The 14986-nt window shown below is 52.3% G+C and overlaps 1 pseudogene; it reads left to right on the top strand.

The window, feature by feature from the left end:
- The first annotated feature begins 11043 nt into the window (after positions 1-11043).
- LOC129399531 (U2 spliceosomal RNA) lies at positions 11044-11202 on the top strand (annotated as a pseudogene).
- Positions 11203-14986: the final 3784 nt, after the last annotated feature.

A 14986-nucleotide genomic window follows, 5' to 3' on the forward strand; every position in this document is an offset into this window, starting at 1 on the left:
TGCAGCTTATTGATATCTTTTAGAGAGACTTATTTATTTATTTATTTATTTTTACTTTTTTGGGTCACACCCAGTGATGCTCAGGGGTTACTCCTGGCTCTGCACTCAGGAATTACTGCTGGTGGTGCTCCAGGGACCATATGGGATGCCAGGGATTGAACCTGGTTTGGCCGTGTACAAGACAAACACCCTACGTGCTATACTAGTGCTCCGGCCCCCTCCCCTTTTTTTTTTTTTTTTTAGAGATTTGTTGGAGTCTCTGAATCATGGTTGGTTAATGAGCTTATATGGCGCCGAAGGCAGTTCATGGGTGTGACTGCCAGGCTCCAGAAAGAACAGGGGGATGAGGGTAATCACCCAACCCCAACTCCGTGAGAGTCTGGAGAGTACCAGAGTTTTTCAACAGATTCATTCCTGGATGAGGCTCGTCCCGAGCCCGTGTAGTCTGACCATGAGTATGGCGACGATTGGGTTCTGGAGGTTTTCAGCTGCCAGGACTCTGTTTGAGCGGGTGGTGGGCTCACCCGCCCCTTCCCAGGGTGCCTCAAATGAGATTCAACCTGGCATGAGATCTTGAGGCACCTCTGCAGCTGGTTGAAGGCTCTTGTCTTGCCCACAGCCAGCATATGGTCCCCCAGACCTTGAGCAATCTCTGAGCTTAGAGTCAGATGTAAGACTGACATAGCCAGGCGTGGCTCTAAAACCAAATAACAAAGAGGAAGGTAAAAGGCATGACCCCCAGTGTCAGAGGTCAGCATCAGACACAGCCACAGACACTTCTCGATTCCTGGAACTTGCAGCCGCCCCCACCCACCACCACCACCACCACACCTCCGTCCTCAGTCCTGCCCGCCTGCCGCCAGCCCATAACGAGACACTGTTTTATTTCCTCCCTTTCTCTTCCCTCTGCTGCTGCTCTTGTTCTGAGCACTGGGCATCACACACACACACACACACACACACACACACACACACACACACACACACAGTCACGCTACTTGTGGGGGATCATCTTTCTGGCGCCCTCAGGACGGCCCTCTGCTGCTTGTGGTGTTCTGGAACATTCTATGTGGTAGTGCTCACCCAGGTAGCCGTGGTGCTCATGTGTGTGCTCGCTGGACGGTCGCATTCCTGGCCACAGTGCTCACCAATCTTTCCATTCTGGGGTTTGCACACCGTTAGTTTGCCGTGCTCGCTCACGCTTGCACCAGGGACCCACGTTCTGTGACGGCACTGGGGCAGCCCATGGTGCAGAGCTGCCGGGATCTGGCTCAGGACCTGCAGCCTGCAGGGCAAGTGCTTCTAGGCACAGAGCAGTCCTTTGGGCCCCTAACACAATTTGAAAGGAAAAACATACGGACTCGCTCCATGTCCGCTTCGGAGGGTGCCTGAAACACAAGATACTTACATTTCCTGCCTGGAAATCACAATGGGAGACTTGGGTGTGTTTCGCTTGAGTCAGTGCTGAGCAATTGGGTCGATTTAAATGGAGGTAAAATGTTCCGACTGTAAGGAAATGGCACTGTAAAAGTATTAAAATTAATTATGCTCTTCAGGAGGAGGAGGAAAGACCGCCTCTTCTGCTCCATAATCTACTTAAAAGTCAATGATTTTCTGTTAGTGGGGAGAGGAGAAGAGCCCAAAGCATCTCTTGGAGTCTTCTAATGACTCGCATCGACTAGGAGCTGGCGTTTCCGAAGCCGGGGTCATTGGTACGAGCAGAGGCGCCCGTGATGGCAATGTGGCTGAGACCTTAATAACAAAGGTCAGATTGTTTCCAAGCGAGGAGGAGGAGGAGGAGGAGGAGGAGAGCGGGGTTGGAAGGCACACCGGGGAGGCGCCCTGAAAACCAGATGACTCAGAGAAGCGAGCCGGCACGAGTGCTCCGGGCCGCCTTATTGCCGCAACCACACCAGCTCTCTCTGCCCCCGCTGACTCTGGACCTAATGATCCCCAAGGTCTTAGCATGGGCGGAAGAGGTTGCTCCAGCGGCTGGAGGGCAGACTCAGTCCCTGACACAGTGTGGTTCCCCCTAAGCACCACCAGGAGTGACTCCAGAGCACAGAGCCAGGAGTACTGTCTGAGCACTGCTGAGAATAGCCTCAAAGTAAAAATAATTAAATAAATTAATTAAATAAAAACTAGGGACAAGGTTGTTGTTGTTTTTTTTTCTTTTTGGGTCACACCCAGCAATGCACAGGGCTTCCTTCTGGCTCTGCACTCAGGAATTACGCCTGGCGGTGCCTAGGGGCCATACAGGATGCTGGGAATCAAACCCAGGTCGGCCGCGTGCAAGGCAAACGCCCTCCTCGCTGTGCTATCGCTCAAACCTTGGGGATGAGGCTTATTTGAGTTAAAGCCTCGGCACCATGAAACTGTGATGGTCCCAGCAAGGCGGCCGGGAAGGTGAGCATTTCTCTGACCCAGTTAAGGGAGGCCACTTGCTCCCAGCTAGAAGACTCGGCGAGCCAGTCACACGCCAAATGGCACCTCACCCCTACTCTGGGTTTTGAAAGCGTCGTCCTCCACGCAGGCTGCTTTGCTAACAAGTGCCCGAAAGGCAGCGGAGTGTCTCCCTCCTCTGCCCCGCAGGTCTGGGGCCACTTATTTCCCTGGTGGAAGGGCCCAGGCGAGGCTTAGCGACCTTGCCAAGGAAATGGGCCTGGGCGGGAGCCAGCAGGCTGGCAGGCCCTGCTGAGGTCTCGGCTCTCCTCCACAGAGCAAGGATGCCACCTAGCCCGGTGCCGAGGAGCTGCAGGCTTTTCCGCACACAACAGAGGGCACGTTCGGATTCGGTGGTGAGTGCTGGTGCATCGCGGGCACAGTGCCCACAGCGGCCCGGGCTGCGCGGGGACTCGGCTCAGGAAGTGTTTCCTGGGCCGACCTGTCTTTCCCTCGCCTGGACCGCAAGCACCACACGCCTAGTGCATCCGGGGGTCCGCCTGGGGCTGCCAGGAAGCTCTCCTCACCCGGCTGGGCCAGTGTCTGGGGACAGCACAGGGGGTTACACTCCCCCCCCAGAGAGCTCCAGGTGTTTGTGAAATAGGGAACTGAAGCCCTAGTTCAGATCAAAAGGCACAACTGGGGGCCCGGGGCCCACCCAGTGGCAAACGAGTGTCCACACCTTTCAGCTCTGACTGTTCCCTGCCACAGGCTGCTGGATGTCCTGTTTCTTCTCTGTCAAGCCAGCACCGGTCTGTGTCCCCACAAACAGGTGCACATACATCCTTTCTAGGCACTGGGACTGGAGCGATAGCACAGCGGGTAGGGCGTTTGCCTTGCACTCGGCCGACCCGGGTTAGATCCCCAGCATCCCATAGGGTCCCCTGAGCACCGCCAGGAGTAATTCCTGAGTGCAGAGCCAGGAGTGACCCCTGTGCATCGCCAGGTGTGACCCAAAAGGCAAAATAAATAAATAGATTAATAGATTAAATAAATAAATAAATAAATAAATAAATAAATAAAACATCCTTTCTAGGCACAGGTGGAGCAGTCTGGTGGCCTTCCACGGGGCTGGTCTGGAACAAGCGGCCTCACCTCAGCAATGCTCATTCCCCGGGGTCAGACCGTCACTCATCCGAGAAGCAGCTTTAGCTTCCCCTATTTTGATCTTTCACTGTAACAGTGAAACAACAGACATTTTCTGTGCTCTGCTGAGCTACATCCCCAGCTCAGGCAAGGGTAGGGGTGGGGAGGGTCGAGTCACACAGGGCGGCTCAGGGACCGTTGCTGTCTCTATGCCTAGAAGGGACCCCTGACTGCCAAGGGGATCATATGTGATGAGGGATTTGAATCAGGGTCTCCGCCTGATGCAGCCATAAGCCTCCTAGCTCTCCAGTCCAAGATAATAGATTTTTAAAAAGTCAATGAACATATATTTTTTATTAGAGCACTGTGATTTACAAGGTTATTCATCATTGGGTGTTAGGTATACACTATTGCAGCACTGAATCCTACCTCCAGCATCACCTTCCTTTGACCAGTGTTCCCAGGTTCCCGCCCAAATCCTGCCCCCTCCAGCCTGCCCTCTCGACAGGCACCTTTCTAAGTTCTGTTGTTAAAAATTAAGTCTCTCTTTTTCTAAAAAAAAAAAAAAATGGGGGCGGGGTTTGGGATCATGCCTGGAGATGCTTAGGGCTTACTCCTGGCTCTGCACTCAGGAATCACTCCTGGCAGTGCTCAGGGGACAATATGGGATGCCGGGGATTGAACCCAGGTCAGCTACGTGCAAGGCAAAACATTCTACCCACTGAACTATTGCTCTCGCCCCAAAACTTGAGTCTCTTGAGTGTTGTTGATTCTGTGGCTTGATTATTTGACCTAAACCAAGTCCCTAACCTGCTGTACTATCCCTCCAGTCCCAACCTGCTCACTTTTTTTTTTTTTTTTTTGCCTTTTGGGTCATACCCGGCGATGCACAGGGGTTACTCCTGGCTCTGCACTCAGGAATCACTCCTGGCGGTGCTCAGGGGACCATATGGGATGCTGGGATTCAAACCCGGGTCGGCCATGTGTAAGGCAAATTGCTTTTTTAGATAGCACCCTACTCGCTGTGCTATCACTCCAGCCCACCCAACCTGTTCACTTTTAAAATGGTGAGTTTTGGGGGCTAGAGCAATAGCACAGCGGGTAGGGCATTTGCCTTGCACGCGGCCGACCCGGGTTCGATTCCCAGCATCCTATATGGTCCCCTGAGCACCGCCAGGGATAATTCCTGAGTGCAGAGCCAGGAGTAACCCCTGTGCAGAGCCAGGTGTGACCCAAAAAGAAAAAAATAAATAAATAAATAAAATGGTGAGTTTGTATTTTGGTTTTGGGCCATTCCCAGCGATGGTCAAGGGTTACTCCTGTCTATGAGCTCAGGAGTCATCCAGGAGGAGCATTCGGGACTGTATCAGGGAGCAGGAATCAAATCCAGGTCGGCCACATGCAAGGCAAACCCTTACTCATCGCACCATCTCCCGGAGCGAAGGTTTGATCCCTGACATGACACAACTCCAGGAGCAACTTCCCAACCAAGAGAGCGGCCAGCACTCACGTGTGGCTCCAGTGCAGACCAAAAAGGACACTCGCGTGTCTGCCTGGGGGCTCTCAGGTGGGCCAGTGGCTTCCTGTTTGAGAGACACTCAGATGGCGTCTCTGTGATGACAGGCACTCTCACGAGCTGGGCTGCCAACAGTGACTCTTGCATCACCATGTCAGTGCCCAGAGCCTCACCAGCCCAGGTCTGCAACTGGGTCCAGCCTTTCACCGCCCACATTGGCAGGACCTCTCCGCAACCAGAGAGAATCTTCAGTTTGTCTATATAGATCCTGACTTACTTATTTTTTTTTTCTTTTTGGACTTTGGGCCACCCCCTGCAATGCTCAGCGGTTACTCCTGGCTCTGCACTCAGAGATCACTCCTGGCAGTGCTCAGGGGACCACAGGTGGTTCCAGGGATGGAACGTGGGTCAGTCCTCCCCTCTGTATCTCTCTCCAGCCCTGATCCTGCCAAGCTCTTGCCCTCGGGCCTCCTGGGCAGCAGCTTGGACCTCTCCTACCCTGGCTCCAGAACCTTCTTGGGGATGCTGCCTATCTCCCGGCACCATCCTCTGGGTCCCTCACAGGAGGGTCTCCAGGGATTGTTGCCGTGATGACCAGATGCCGCACCCAGGCCCTGCAGTGCTGGTCCCCAAAGTCCAGGCTCTTTAGCTGCGGTGCCAGTAGGGACCCTGGTGCTCGCTGGAGGTCCCAGCAGTGCTCACACTTTTGATCACCAGAAGAGTTCACAGGGTCACGGAGCCCCTGTGCCTCTTCCAAGGAAAGGCTCAAGCCCCTCTCTGAGGGGCTTCCTGTGACACCACAGAGGATGTTTATGAAGATCCACCTTACATAAAAGTCATTCATGAAAAACTAACCATTTTGCTGCTCTTGAGCATTTATTTCTTTTTCATTTGGGGACCACATCTAGCTCTGCTCAGGGCTTACCCCGATCACCTGCTCTCAAGGCAAATGCCTCACCTGCTCTATTACCTCTACGGCCCCCTAAAACTAACCACTTTATTTATTATTTATTTGTCTATTTATTTATTTATTTATTTATAGGGCTGGAGCGATAGCACAGTGGTTGGGCTTTCGCCTTTCATGCTGCCGACCCGTGTTCAATTCCTCAGCCCCTCTCGGAGAGCCCAGCAAGCTATACCGAGAGTATGGAGCCCGCACGGCAGAATCTGGCAAGCTACCCGTGCGTATTGGATATGCCAAAAACAGTAACAATAAGTCTCTCAATGAGAGATGTTACTGGTGCCCGCTCGAACAAATCGATGAGCAATGGGATGACAGTGATACAGTGAATTACTTATATGGGCAACACCAAGTAATATTCAGGGGTTACTTCTGGCTCTGCATTCAGAAATTACTCCTGGCAATGCTTGGTGATTGAAGCCAGTTAACACCATACTGGCTGCACTATCTTTCCACCTCCAAAACTAGCCATTTTAGGCAGCGGAGCAATAGTACAGTGGATGGGGCAATTTTATTACCCTTGCCTTACCCACGTGGTCTCCAAAAAGTACATGGAGTGATACCTGAGCACAGAGTCAGGGGTAAGTTCTGAGCACCACTGGGTGTGGCCCAAATACAAGTAGACCACCTCCCCCCCCCAGCAAAATAAATATATACAGAGCTTTTAACAGTAATAGCTCCACTTCTGGATAGATATCTGCAAACAAGAGATGAACTGCCCTCAAAGATCTGGCTACAGGAATGTGTCAGGTTCACAGCAGTGGCTATAATAGAACACATTTTGAGATCAATCAAGTTTCCACTGCCAGTAGACATTGGTAAAGTAAAGTGTGGGAGAAAATTTCAGCAGTATTCTGAAATCTAATCATAAAGAAAGAGCAAACACGTGAACCAGGGCAGTCAGAAAACACCAGGCTCTGTGGTTGGAGAGAGAGTACGAGGGTTACAGCATGTGCAAGGCTGAGCCTAATTCAATCCCCAGCACCTCAAGAACCCTGGGAGTGACCCCTGGGGACAGGGCCAGGAATCCCAGCACTGCTGGGTGTGGCCCCAAAACAGAAAGGAAGAAAGAAAGGAAGAAATAAGCAGAGAGAGAGAGAGAGAGAGAGAGAGAGAGAGAGAGAGAGAGAGAGAGAGACTCAAGTGTTGAGTTGTTTTTATTTTCTCAGTGAAGTTTTTCAGCAGGAAAGCCATCAGAAATGACTAAGAAACCAAATATGTTCTAAGCAATAGTTCAAGGCAACAGAAGATTTGTGATAAAACATAAGACTGATCACCAGAGGAGTCTGGGAGATGATAACTGGCAGAGGCCTCCGAGGCGGGGAGGTGGCAGCCTTGGGAAACTGAGGCACGCATGGCGTGCCTGCGGCCTGCCAGGCTCGGGGATTGAGGCTGGAACCAGAAGGTCGAGGCGAGCAGCTGCAAAAATCCCAGTAGCCAGACAGAAAATAATTCCAGCTTTTGGCCTGGGACTAACTCAGCGGTAGAGCATCTGCCTTGCACGCTTGCAGCCGCACGTCTGGTCCCCAGGCACCTCCCCACGAACATGAAATAACATCCCAGAGGATTCACCTTGTTGGATCTCTGGTGCCACAGCAAAGTGTGAGGTCTCCAGAGCGCCAAAAAGCATTTGAGGGAGCATGCAAAGCCGCACAATTATTATTATTATTATTATTATTATTATTGCTTTTTTGGTCACACCGGTGATGCTCAGGGGTTACTCCTGGCTCTGCACTCAGGAATTAATCCTGGAGGTGCTCAGGAGACCATATGGGATGCTGGGATTCGAACCCGGGTCGGCCTCATGCAAGGTAAATGCTCTACTCGCTGTACTATCACTCCAGCCCCAAAGCTGCACAATTAAAGTGTGTGGCCCTGGTCGTCACAACCTCAACAACAGAGGTGGGTCAGTCCCCGGAGGCTCGAATCCACAATCAGTCAGCCTCCCTTTCTTTTTTTTTTTTTTTTTTTTTTTTTTTTGCTTTTTGGGTCACACCCAGCGATGCTCAGGGGTTACTCCTGGCTTTGCACTCAGGAACTACTCCTGGCGGTGCTTGGGGGACCATATGGGATGCCGGGGATCGAACCCGGGTCGGCCGCGTGCAAGGCAAACGCCCTACCCGCTGTGCTATCGCTCCGGCCCCAGTCAGCCTCCCTTTCACTGGGTTGACTTCCTGTTCTTTTTAGTTTGGGGGCCACATCTGGTGGTGCTCGGGGCTTACTCCAAGCTCTGGGCTCAGGAATCACTCCTGGTGGTGCTTGGGGGACCACATGGGATGCTGGGAATCGAAGCTGGGTCTATCACATGCGAGGCAAACGCCCTCCCCAATGTACTACCGCTGGGGTCCTGTGCTGGCCTTCTGCAGTTAGGGACAGCATGGGCTCCTTCAGCAGGCACTGGTGGCTGTCCAGGAGACAATGTGGGCTCCATGGCACCTTTGAGAGGCCCTTTTTCCCCCAACCCAGAGAGAGCTGAACGCAGAGTTTAGTGGGAAAAGTAAAAAAATGAGGTGGGGAGATTGTTTGGTTGTTTGTGTGTGTGTGTGTGTGTGTGTGTGTGTGTGTGTGTGTGTGTGTGTTTTGCCATGGGAAGGCAAAGAGGAAGAACACAGCAAAACCCAGAGTAACGCTTGCCATCTCTAATTGTAGCCCCGGTTACCAGAATGTTAACTTGTGGTTCCAGGGAGGTATTTTCCTAATCATCATAAAAAAGGCGCAGAGATCTTTTCATTTGCCTTTTTTTTTTTTTCAACTTGGTCCAAAACTTCATCCCCTGGAGTCAGCAGGGAGAATTTCAGTTCTTTCCTGGCTGTTTGGTAAGGAGGACAAGGTCAGCTTGTCTTTTTCCTTTAGGGGAACACAGCGTGTCCTTGCTGTGGCAGCTCGAGAAAGCCGAACAGAAAGATGTGATTTTTTCCAAGACGTGCATGGAAAGAACAGCCTGGCTCCTGGCTCGGCTGCAGCTTCTTCATGTGCTCGACAATCTTTTCTCTGAGCAGCTGCTCCGGAGCCAGGCCTCTGGCCTCGCTGTTGGAACCACAGAGATGAGGAGGGCAGGAGGTCAGCCTCAGCCTCCCCTCGCAGGAGAGCTAAGCCCTGGACAAGGCGGTGAGAGGCGTCAGGCTGAGCGTGTGATGAATGATAAAAAGGCCAGTGCGGGGGCTGGAGCAATAGTACAGTGGGTAGGGTATTTGCCTTGCACGTGGCCGATCCAGGTTCGATTCCCAGCATCCCGTATGCTCCACTAAGCACCGCCAGGGGTAGTTCCTGAGTGCATGAGCCAGGAGTAACCCCTATGCACTGCCAGGTGTGACCCAAAAAAAGAAAAAAAAAAAAAGGCCAGTGCGGACTTACCTCCAAAGGCGGCTGCTGAGCTGTCCCAGGCCAGCCCCGTCTCCGGGCCGAGGGGTCTGGAGCCTTCTCAGGGACGCGGGTGGGCAGAGTCCTGCCCTGCTGAGGCCCCGCACCCTGCCCACACCTGACGGCCGCCAGCATGCAAACGACCCAGCTTCACAGAGCCACGGCTACGCCCAGAGCGCTGCCAAGCTGCTGAATTGTCCCAGCTCCAGTGCCACAAGACCCCTCCAAATGTCACCGCACTGGCAGCCCGGGAGGAGCACAGGAACGATGGGAGAGTCTCGAAGAAGCCCACTCAACTCAGCGAGGGGAAACAGGAGCACGGAAGGCTCAACGAGCACCACACAGCTCAGCGACTGCTCAGACAAGGACGTTAGTCACGCCACTGTAGGATATAAGTTGTAACAAGCAATAAAGGTAAAAATTTTTGGTGCCTGCTAAGCGGGCAGGCTTGAGGGTGGGGCAGGAACCTGGAGACCTGAGTGGAGGGAAGGTCACTCCGGGGCTGGGATTGGGGTGGGAACACGGAACCCCTGAAACCACTGTATTATGAACAGCTTTGTGAATAATGGTGTTTAAATAAAGTTTTGAGCGATGACAAAAAGAAAAAGGCCAGGGGCTGGAGTAATAGCACAACGGGTAGGGCGTTTGCCTTGCACGCGGCCGACCCCGGTTCAATTCCCAGCATCCCATATGGTCCCCTGAGCACCGCCAGGGGTAGTTCCTGAGTGCAGAGCCAGGAGTGACCCCTGTGCATCTCCGGGTGTGACCCAAAAAGCAAAAAAAAAAAAAAAAGGCCAAATCCCAGGAGCCATCCTTGGGCAGGAAGGCGCCCAGAGGGGCGAGCAGGAAGGCGGCAGCTGGGAGCGAGCACTAGGGCGCTTGTCCCCCGGAGGCACGGGAGGTGGACTGTGCTGTCCCTTCTGGGCAGCCGAAGGTACAGCCTGAGGGTAGGGCCAGGCATCTCCCCCCTTCGCTCCCCCTCCTGGCAGCTCTCCTCAGACCAGGGGGAAATTCTGCTGGCCCAGGTTCTAGAGGTGAATCCCCTTTAAGTCAAGGAAGATCAGCTTTGAATTTTTTTATTTGGTCTTACTTTAGGATTTTATTTTTTTGGGGTCACACCCAGTGATGCTTAGGGGTTACTCGAGCATCACTCAGGAATTTGCACTCAGGAATTACTCCTGGAGGTGCTGGGGGACCATACAGGACGCCAGAGACCAAACCTGTGTCGGCTGCATGCAAGGCAAAAGCCTTACCTGCTGTATATCACTTCGGCCCCTACTTTAGGGTTTTGGGTTGTTTGTTGTTGTTGTTGTTGTTGTTGTTGTTGTTTTGAGGAGGGCATACCCAGCAGTGCTCAGGGTTTCAGAACTTGAAGCTTGATATAAGCAATGCTCTGGGGACCGTGCCGTGCCAGAGAGCAAATCCTGGCCTCTCATGTACAAAGCACTCAGCCCATGAGCCATCTTCCTGGCCCTTGATTTTATTTATTTTGGTTTTGGGGAGCCACAGTGCACAGTGCTCAAAGACATCTCCTGGTATGTCGTAAGGGGTCACTCCTGAGGTTCTCGGGGGACCACGGGGCATTAGGGATTGAACCTGAGCCTCCTGTGTGCAAATCATATGCTTGACCCAGCTCCCTGACCCAAGCTCGGGTTTCATAGTTTAAAATCAATCATGGTTCGTGTCTTGGCCTTCTGGCTAAGATCAAGTGCAAAATGAATTAATTAAAAAAAATTTTTTTTTAAATTAAAAAAAAAAAGAATTAATTCATTTTGGTTTGGGGCCACACCTGGCAGTGCTCAGAGTTTACTCTTGGCTCTGTGCTCAGGGATCATTCCTGGCGGTGCTCAGGGGCCTATATGGGGTGCCGGGAATTGAACCCAGGTCAGCTGCATGCAAGGCAAGCGCCCTCCCCTTTATACTGTCTCTCCAGCGCGCCCCCTTCCCCCACAGTTAGCTTTAAAAGAAAAATGTTCCAGGTTCCCCGAGCCCGAGTGTAGCGCCGGAGCAAGCCTGGGGCAAGAGCGAGGCCGGCAGACTGCAGCGAGGCCCCTTCCTTTCCCGGCTTTCACGGTCTGTGAGATTCCAGAATTCCAATTTGAACCTATTGGAGATCAGTGTTGGTGCAAAGGCCTCAGCCCTAAAGAAAAGGAAAGGACGAAGAAGTGAATCTCTTAGAGAAAAACAACATACGCAGAGCTGACACCAGTTTGAAAAAAGAGAGAGTGTCCGCTTATGGGCAGAAGAACAGCTAAGAGCTGCGTCACAGTTGGGGCCGAGAGATGGTGCAGGGGGCTGGGCGTTTGCCTTGCACACGACCGACCTGGGTTCAATCCCCAGCACCACATAGGGTCCCCCGAGCCCCACCAGGTGTGAATCCTGAGTGCCAGGAGTCGGCCCTGCGCACCTCTGGGTGTGGCCTTAAAACAACACAGCACACAGCAGCAATCTCACCCCAGACCGAGCACTGGAAGATCTCTGTGAGCTTTCCTCACTGCTCTGCTCACCAGCGTGCTCTGAGGCGCAGGCGGGGCGGTCTCAGCTGACAGAGGCAGGAGAGGACGTTAGCTGGGCCTCTGGTGGTGGCCTGGGCTGCTCCTGGTCCCCAAGACATATGACCTGTGATGTCTCGGGCAGATAGGGACGGCCCTTCCCAAGGCAAGGGAAGTAAATCTCCTGGGAAGCAATAACCCTGACCTCATGGGGAGCCTCATGGCACCAGTCCGCCAGTCTGTGACAGACCCTGCGGAGGCTGGACGCCTACAGGGATGACAGCAGAAGAAATGGAGACCAATGAAGGACCCGAGAGAGATTCACCAGAAACTCCAAAGCTGTTCCTTTGACACCTGACCAGCCCCCTCCAACAGAAGCTCCTGCAGAAACAAGGGTCAGCTGTCTCTCCCCACCTGCTCGTGAGGCAGGCTTCTAGCTGTGGAGCAATCTTCCTGACCCTTCTATCTACCGTCCTTGGGTGTCGGTCTTGTGTTATTTTTTTTTTTCGGCCTTGTGTTATTTTATACTCCATAAATGAGTGCAGCCCTTCTACATCTGTCCCTCTCTTTCTGACTCATTTCACATAGCATGATACTCTCCATGTCTATCCACGTATAGGAAAATTTCAGGACTTCATTTCTCCTAACAGCAGCATAGTATTCCATTGTGTAGATGTACCACACTTGAACGAGCCTCAAGCATGAAGGGAAGGGCAGAGGAACCCAGGTGTGCGGGACCTGGGCTGAGATCTCCAAGTCTGCTTGGATTGGGACTGGGCCTTCTCCAGCCAGACCCCTCATTTTCCAGTAGCTTGGCAGCCACAGTCACAAACTACCCCCCGCACCGTGTAATCCCACCAACAGCCAACATCCAGAGACTATAAGATCAAGCTCCTGGACATGTAATAGCCTTGTTCTCCTTCTTGGAGAACCTGATAAGCTACCAAGAGCTTATTGCCTTCATGGGAGAGCCTTGCAAGCTTCCTATCGTGTATTCATATCCCAAAATACAGTAAAAGAGATATGCATATCTCTCGGAGAGCCTGGCAAACTACCGAGAGTATCCCACCCGCACAGCGGAGCCTGGCAAGCTACCCATGGCGTATTCAATATGCTGAAAACAGTAACTATAGGTCTCATTCCCCTGACCCTGAAAGAGCCTCCAATCGTTGGGAAAGACGAGTAAGGAGAGGCTGTTAAAATCTCAGGGCTGAGTGTAATAGAGACGTTACTGGTGCCCAGTCAAGTAAATCGATGAACAACGGGATGACAGTGATACAGTGATAAATTCGTTAACCTCTTTTCAAGAAGAGATGCACACATTTGTAGTGCCCGAAGACTCCGGCTCTGTGCTGGTTTCTCGTGGCACTTCAGGGGTTTGGGGTGGAACCAAACCTGCACCTCTAGCTCGAAAGGCATATGCTAGGTCTCTAGGGTTGTTTTGATTTTTGTTTTTGTATTTTGTTTGGTTTTTGTGTTGGGACCACACCTGGCAGTGCTCAGGACTTACTCCAAGCTCTGCACTCAGGAATCTCTCCTGACAGACTGGGGGACCCTATGGGACACCAGGGATCGATGAAACCCCGGTCGGACATGTGCAAGGCGAGCTCCTTGCCTGCTGTCCTGGCTCTCCAGCCCCGAGATCCCTAGTTTTTAAAAGTGAGTCAGTTTGGACAGCAGGGCTTACTCCTGGCTCTGTGCTCAGGAGTCACTGCTGGCAGGGTTCGGGATGCTACATGCAGTACTAAGGATTGAGCCAAGGACAGCCATGTGCAAGACAGTGCCCTAGATGCTGTACGATATCTCTGGCCCCCATTTAAAGAAAATAGCAAAGAATATGCAGGTGATTGAATACACAAACTCAAGAAACTAATTTGACATTTAAAAGACTGGTGATTGGAAATTACCCCTTCAGAGGCTGTAATCTATGACATTTGGGCCACACCCAGGGACTATTTTTGTCTGGAATTGCTCCCGGAGGTGCTTTGAGGATCAAAATGGACCTCCCACCTTACCTACTCATCTCTCCTTGAGATTTGGTAGATTCCGCCAATTTCAACCTGCTTCATGAGCTTCCTTCAAGGTAATATGCTCTCCCCCAGCACTGTTTGGGGTGTGGGCCCCAAACAGAACAAGACAAAGCACCATGAGTAACACTGGCTTTCCTCGTGGCCAGAAAACAAATCTTCAATTTGTCCCCATTCTCCTGACATTAGGAAGAGAGCAAAATGGAAGCCCGCATACCCCCACAGAGGTTTTCAGAAGAGCAAAACCTGATGTCACACGGGCTGGCGTACTAGAAACTAAGATTGCATTAAAAGTTATTTCCGTTCCGTGCAGAGACTAAAAGGTACTGAGGCCAGAGCAATACACAGCGGGGAGGGCATCTGCTTTGCATGCTGCTGACCTGGCTTCAATCTGTGGTTCGACCTGGCATCTCATATGGTACCCAGCCCTCCAGGAGTAAGCCCTGAGCACTGCTGGGTATGATCCAAAAACAAAAACAAAAAGAAATAGAAAGATACTTGCCTGAGGCTGAAATGGTAAAACAGAAATGCACACATCTCAACACAAAAAAATATCAGTACCAAATTAAGAAATATTTAGCTCCCTACTTTTCTAGGAATGTGCATAGAAATGATAAAACAGTAATGCACACATCTCAACACACACACAAGTCAGTAGCAAATGCAGAAATTTTTAGTTCCCATTTTTTTTTTCATGCGGGAGAGAAGACCAAAGGACCACTTTCTCACGCACCCAGCTACTCAGAAATCACTATGGGAATATAGCCCTCAGAATCAGAACCTTGGGACATTTTCACACATGGAGGGAGGGTCATCTAAAGCAAGACTACTTCGGGACGGCCCCTGGCCCCGCCCCTCCAGAGGCCCCGCCCCGAGGCCCCGCCCCGAGGCCCCACCCCAACCAGGCTCGACCTACTGAGGCCCCACCCCTCCCACCGAGGGCCCTCTACGAGACCCCACCCACCGAGGCCTGTCCCCCAGGCCCCGCCCCCGAGACTCCGCCCCGCCCTAGGCCTCGTCCAGCTAAGAGGCCCCGTGTCCGAAGGCCCCGCCTCTCTAGGCCCCGCCCCAATATGAGGACCCGCCCCCTTCAGCCCCGCCC

The sequence above is a fragment of the Sorex araneus genome, chromosome 11, assembly GCF_027595985.1.
Source record: "Sorex araneus isolate mSorAra2 chromosome 11, mSorAra2.pri, whole genome shotgun sequence".
Classification (NCBI taxonomy): Eukaryota; Metazoa; Chordata; class Mammalia; order Eulipotyphla; family Soricidae; genus Sorex; species Sorex araneus.